Source organism: Pogona vitticeps, chromosome 3, assembly GCF_051106095.1.
Source record: "Pogona vitticeps strain Pit_001003342236 chromosome 3, PviZW2.1, whole genome shotgun sequence".
NCBI lineage: Eukaryota > Metazoa > Chordata > Lepidosauria > Squamata > Agamidae > Pogona > Pogona vitticeps.
Window position 1 is genome coordinate 55,168,831 of NC_135785.1, and position 6,175 is coordinate 55,175,005.

The following is a 6,175-nucleotide window of genomic DNA, read 5'->3' on the forward strand; positions in this document are numbered from 1 at the left end:
CCCCTTTGCCCTTGATAGTGTCCCCTCTTACCTGAAGGTAGGGCTTGCCCCAGTCAAGGCTGGCCATCACAATGTCAGCTGAAGCCATGGCTCCCATGGGAGAGAGGCCAAAGCCCACATATCCCTGAGTACTTACCTCTAGGCAGAAAGCAATGGCAGTGCTCACCTGTGGCCATGAGAGTCAGTAGCTGGACACCCCGTCCAGCATGTCACTGTGTGGATAGCACAGCCCAGGCACAGCAGGCAGCCCTGCTGAGAGGAACAGCCTGAGCAGCAGTGAAGGCGATGAAGGGCACATCCTCCTCGTGCTTCTCCTCAGCGACCTGGTGTGCGCTCCAGGACGTAGTGACTGAACTGGCACTGGTGTGCATCTCCTGCTGCCAGCTCTTGACACCTCTGTCAGTGGCTGGAGCCAGTCATTCCACCCTTGCAGTTACTGGCCTCAGAGTCTAAGAGGAGAAGGGTGGGAGTGTGACCCAAGAAGCCTTGAGGAAACGGAAAACTGAGGGGAAATGGGGCACAAGACTGAGGTACTAGAATATAAACCACCAGCGAGGCAGCTGCCAGCAGTTTCCAGCACCTAAGTGATCTGTGCTAAAATAGAAACAGATATATTTTAAAAGGAAAGAGTTCAGACTGCAAAGTACCCTGCAGCCTGAAACCCATGATCTTGGCACCCAAAGCCTGACAGACCCAAAAGACACAATTCACTGACACAGGCAATCACACATGCCAAAATGATTTTAAAAATAACCCAATCTAAATGGATTCTAAATACACACACCCCTTGTGGATGTCTAAAATCCCCTGCTTTCTGGCCAAAAAAAAATGCACGCTTAGCTGTAAGTTGTGTAGTTGGTTATATTTAAATCAACTGCAAGCATGATAACACCCCCCAATAACAGGAGTATTACAACATGTAGTTGCCCCCTAAAGAGGAGAGATAGTAGAGCCTAAGGCAGATATAAATTGATACACGAGACAAGGTCAAATAGATCAGAGTTCCACACAAAGGCAACATAGGGCTCCTCACAATTAATCTGCAGACTGCACACTCTATGTAGATGGCCACACCTTCTACTTCTGGTGGTAATCTTCTCAGCTGTTTCTAGGAGAAATAAAGATTGACAGTCTTTTTAAAAGGCCTATAGTCACTCATAAATGATGGATGAGTCATCATCATTCCCAGACATTTTCAGATAGGGCGAGAGAGACTCCGGTCTGAAACTTTCCAGGGTTGCTGCCAGTCAGTGTTGACCATACTTAGCTAGATGGACTCTAGGTTTGAATTGGTAGAAGGCAGTGTTACTATCCTAAAGTGTGTATGTGTGCTGAATACAGCACAGAAGTGTCCTTAAAAGATGCTATCTCCTGAGCAATCCTTCTCAGTGGAGGCACTGAACACAAAGAGAAAAAGAGAGGGTGGTTTTTGGGGGGAGTGGCAGATACATCTGACAGTGCTTCCACTGATCCTTGGAATGTTTCTTCTGAAGACATGTCTTTAATGCAAGTTGCAATGCTAATCCCACCCCAGGACTGAGGAACCAACTGTCCCTGTTCTTGCATCATATACAGTAGTTGCTATGCCCTTCAACAGTGATAACACTTTTCATACTTTCACTTTTCACTCTGGGATGTTTTGGCAAGTGGATTGAGAAGAATGGTCAACACAGTTGAGTAAAAATGTAAGAATAATAATACATGGCTGAAGAAGGCCTATAGGCATAGTTCATATTATAGTTTATATTATAGTTCTTCTTTAGGAATTAAACTGACACAGAATAACCTTGCCCAACCTGGTGTCCTCCAGATAGGCTGGAAGGTGATTAATATCCTCCCCAGCCTGCAAGGCCTATGATCATGCTTGCTGGAGATAGTGACCTTTGTAGTCAACGCATCTGAAAGCAGAGGATCATAAGTACTTTTACCTAGTATCTGTGAAGCTCTGCTTTCCTTCTAAATCTTGCTCTCAAAGTCTTCAATCTTATGCAACCAGCATCAATGTTAATTTAACATTTCCTTTTCAAGGGATAGTCAGAGTGACACAGACAAATTGAGGAGAGTTGTGTTTCCTGGACACTGGTAAAGCAGTATTGCAAGCTGTTTCAAATGCTCTCTCTCTCTCTCTCTCTCTCTCTCTCTCTCTCTCTCTCTCTCTCTCTCTCTCTCTCTCTCTCTGTGTGTGTGTGTGTGTGTGTGTGTGTGTGTGTGTGTGTGTGTGTGTGTGTGTGTGTGTGTGTGAGAGAGAGAGAGAGAGAGAGAGAGAGAGATGGAATGAATGTGAATATTTGGACATACGCTGATTAAACTTTACAAGACTACTTAGGTGGATGTTAGTTCTAATCTATGTCTCCAAGACCCTTTATAGCAAATTATCTATGCAATTACCTTAGAATGAGAATCACCTTAGCACATATATGCACAAGAAAAGCCATGTAGTTACTTTACCTAGAGGATGTGTTTGTACATGTGTACACAAACATATATATACATACACAGGCAAAGACAACAAAACCATATAGTTGTGCTAGAAAAAGGCCTAATTTGCAGGTATATGTGTACCGAATTGCTGCTTGGGTCATCAAAGAAATCAAAACTAGGCCAAAAGACTAGTGTGTATGGAAGTGGGTGGGTGAGAGGGACAGAGTGTGTGCAAAGGTGCCCCCCCAAAAGCATAATAAAACATCTTCATCTTCTTACAGAAATGAAAGAACAAAAGTCCATGTCACACCTGAAACTATCTTTTAGAGGAAATGGAGGTCATTTCTTTTGCTTTGTCTGAACAGCCTCCTTCCCTCTCCTCACTTCTGCTGCCCAGGGCCTACTCCTAGGGGGATTGTTGTTCTTTCCTTCAGGGAACTGTAGGTTCTTCTAAGCTGCTTGGTTGGCTGTCACTAGATTTTATTTATATGATCTACAGATCAGATGTAACTGTCCCTGCATCTGGGGCACCCAGTAGAGCCTGCCAACGGAGCAGGCTCTGCTTTAGAGAGAACTAAGAAACTGCCAGGAATGGAGCCCCAGTGTTGCACTGAGTGAGCTTTCTCCTTGCGCAAATAATAGTCTTAGAAAGTCTCATCGAGTCCAGCTCTTGTCAAGGAGGCACCAAAACTCCCAACCCATGGCTTCACAGCCAGGTTCCTAAACCACTGAGCTATTCCAGCAGCACTGGCCTTTGGTGCTGGAGCTCTGAGGTAGACGGTCAAAGAGCCTTCCACAACTCTAAAAGAATGGTATAGGGCCTGGGGCAACTCCCCACATGTCATGTGTGCTGTAGCTAAGGTCACATAGGATAAGAGCCTTAGCAAGAACGGCAGCAAATGCTGCAGTGGATGGGCACATTTTGCAAGTAGCCTGGATTTTTTCAAAAACATACAGGGTTAGAGACTCTGTTGTTTTTCCTGCAACATCATGTCATCCCTCTGTCAGTTATTGCTGTGTTGTGCTGCTATGGAAAACTGGCTTTGCAGTGTAAGTGCTGGACTAGTTCTTGGAAGATCCAGGTGCCCCCTCGTCTGAACTGACTTTGAGCTATGAAGCATTACTGGGTGACCTTGTGCCAGTCACTCTCATTTGGCTTGGCCTGTCTCACAGGGTTGTTTTAGTGACAATAAAGTGGGGAGGGGAGAGAGCTCCATACACTCTGCCTAGCAGCTGTTTGCTTCTGTCCACAGGTCAAAAGCAGGATAACATAAAGTTAAAAATCAATTAAAAATCATTGTAATTATTAAACACTTCCCAATTTCATAACTGAACCCATTCTTATTTCCTTCACAATTAATTTAATATCTTAACCATTTCTCTCTAAACTTTATATTTCTGTATAAGAATCAAGGATACAATTTCTAACTTTCAACTCAACTGTGTACGTTCTATGTGCCACACCAGATTTTTAGGCAGAAAGCTACTTCATCCAGCCAGACAAACAAACAAACAAACAAACAAACAAACAAACAAACAAACAAACAAACAGTAAGAACATCAAAATATGAGTTTACTTTGTCAAGTTTCATGATGTCAGCGTCCTATCATCTGTGGATTTTGAACCCAAGTCTCCAGCTTTCTGAACTCTGCTTTCCAGATGACAACATAAGAACTGTTACAGCAGAGCATTTATGATTTCTAAGCTTAAACTGGAAGTTTAAATTTAGACATCAAGTTGCTTTCCTTCTTTTTTTACTTAACTGCTTTATTTTTAGGCTTAAGAGATGTACTTTCCAAGCAAATCTACCCAGTTTTCCCTAAGTTTTCAGCTGGCTGCAGTGACTCTCTTAAAATGGAGATGTCCAAAGGGGAAAGAGGAGCTGGGTTCCCCCCCCCCTTTCTGAAATTTCTTTCTGGAGAAAGAAAGATTACTTTGCTTTTATTTTTCACAGATAGCCCTAGGGTTTGGTACTCTGGGTTTTTTTTTATTTTTTTTAAATTGGTTCATCTGTGTGTGCATTCAGCTCTGTGACGCAGTTTCCTGACAGTCCTGCCTGGTCCTGCCAGGGACTGAACTAATGTGCATCCCAGCATACCCAAAGGGGAGTGGAGCGAAGGGGAAAAGAGGAGAGGAGAGGAGAGACTTTGCCCAACTGGCTTGACCAGAATGTGACACAAGAGCAGGAAATGAGTCACTCCCGGCAGGGCAGCTGCTCTCAGCCATTTGCATAAAAAGAAGCACCACCAGACAAGGGGAAAGCGACACTAGGCCTCCCTGGCGGCAGCCAGCCCTGGCCTGAATAAATCTGGCGCTGTGTTCAGCTTGCTGTTTTGCTCCCTCACAGACTTCAGCCTTACTATGTTGTTCCATTTCCTTCTTCACTCCTCCTTATAAAACTCCCTCCGCTGTGTCTCATCCCATAGAGCAACAAACACTCAAGGGGGCTGCCTCTTTTTAAAGCATTGCCTGTCAAAGAAGCCCAAAACCTCTGCTTTTGAAACAAACCACACACATAGGCATGCACTTCACCCCTTATAACAAACACACACAAACACACACACCACCACCACCACCACCACCGCCATCAGTGCTGCTGCCCGACGTCCCTGGCACACTAGGCCAGGTCGGGGTAAGGCCACTGGGGGGCCCCTGGGTTATTTCCCAGGAGGAGCCCTGCTAAGCTGGCTGCACAAGGACAAAGCTATGGCAAGAGGGATGATACAGACATAAACTGCTCTAGCATTGCTTCCATTGTCTCCATCGATTCCTGGCTGCAGCAGGATTAATTTTCCTCTTCCACAGAAGGAACCCAACTAGGTCGGTGGAGTCCAGGGCAGACTGAGTGGGAGGCCCTTTTGTGTGTTGAGATTTTGACAGTGAGTGGATTGTTTTGGCTGCTTCTAAGTCCTCCTTTATTAATCATTAAGGATGGGCGCCTGTTCGTTCCAGTGGTAACACTGGCTCTTAAAAGGGCAAATTCAACAGCAAGCCGAGCTGCAGGTAAGAGGAACATGGAAAAAGAAGACCACTGTTACAGTCTCTGGCACTCTATTCTATTGTTCCTCACCATAATATGCCAGTAGATTGCTGATAGGTGGGCAGGTACTGCACATCTACAGATAGGTGGCTTTGAAAACAAAACAAAAAGTGGATGCTCCAGAACTGAGCTGTTAGACATGAAAAACCCCTGTTATGTCCTGCAATATTTTGCAAAGCAAATTCCTTTAAATGCAGGGAGCCTCCCTTTCTTCTTATGGTTTAGAGGGCTGAAAACTACCAGTCATTTGTGGATGACTCAGAAGAAGATCACTGGCATGTCTAAAAGAACTGTTAAGAAGATACTCTATGGTTTCAGTGCAAAGAAGTACATGTTAACAGTTAGTTCAAGACATTTTGCTGCCAGAGTCAAAGCCCCTACCTTTACCATATTACACACTGAGAAGATGATGGAAATGATCTTAACTAGAGATGGACACAAACCTTGGTTTGGAGGTTTGGGCTGGTTCATCGGCATAGCAACACAGGTTCAGCGTGTCCCCTTTCCCCAACCCCCCAGGTTGGTTCCCCCACTCACCAGCACTAAAAGATTTAGCGTGCATCAATATTTGGGAGCCCCACAAGTGCTAAAAATTGTATTCTTTATATTCCAGTCAGGTTAGAGGAGTCTGTGGGCCTAAATAGCAAACATGTTTTGTATACATTTTTAGAATGATGTTAAATATAACTGCAAGAGGTTGGGAAGCAGAAACA

The 6,175-nt window shown here is 44.5% G+C and overlaps 1 long non-coding RNA gene across 1 annotated transcript; it reads right to left on the reverse strand.

Moving 5' to 3' along the window:
* Nucleotides 1-847: 847 nt before the first annotated feature.
* On the reverse strand, nt 848-4,126 carry LOC144587895 (uncharacterized). The gene is made up of 2 exons (XR_013543128.1): nt 3,999-4,126; nt 848-1,108 (listed from the first exon to the last, which is right to left on the reverse strand). It is a non-coding gene; the product is annotated as an uncharacterized LOC144587895 (long non-coding RNA).
* Nucleotides 4,127-6,175: the final 2,049 nt, after the last annotated feature.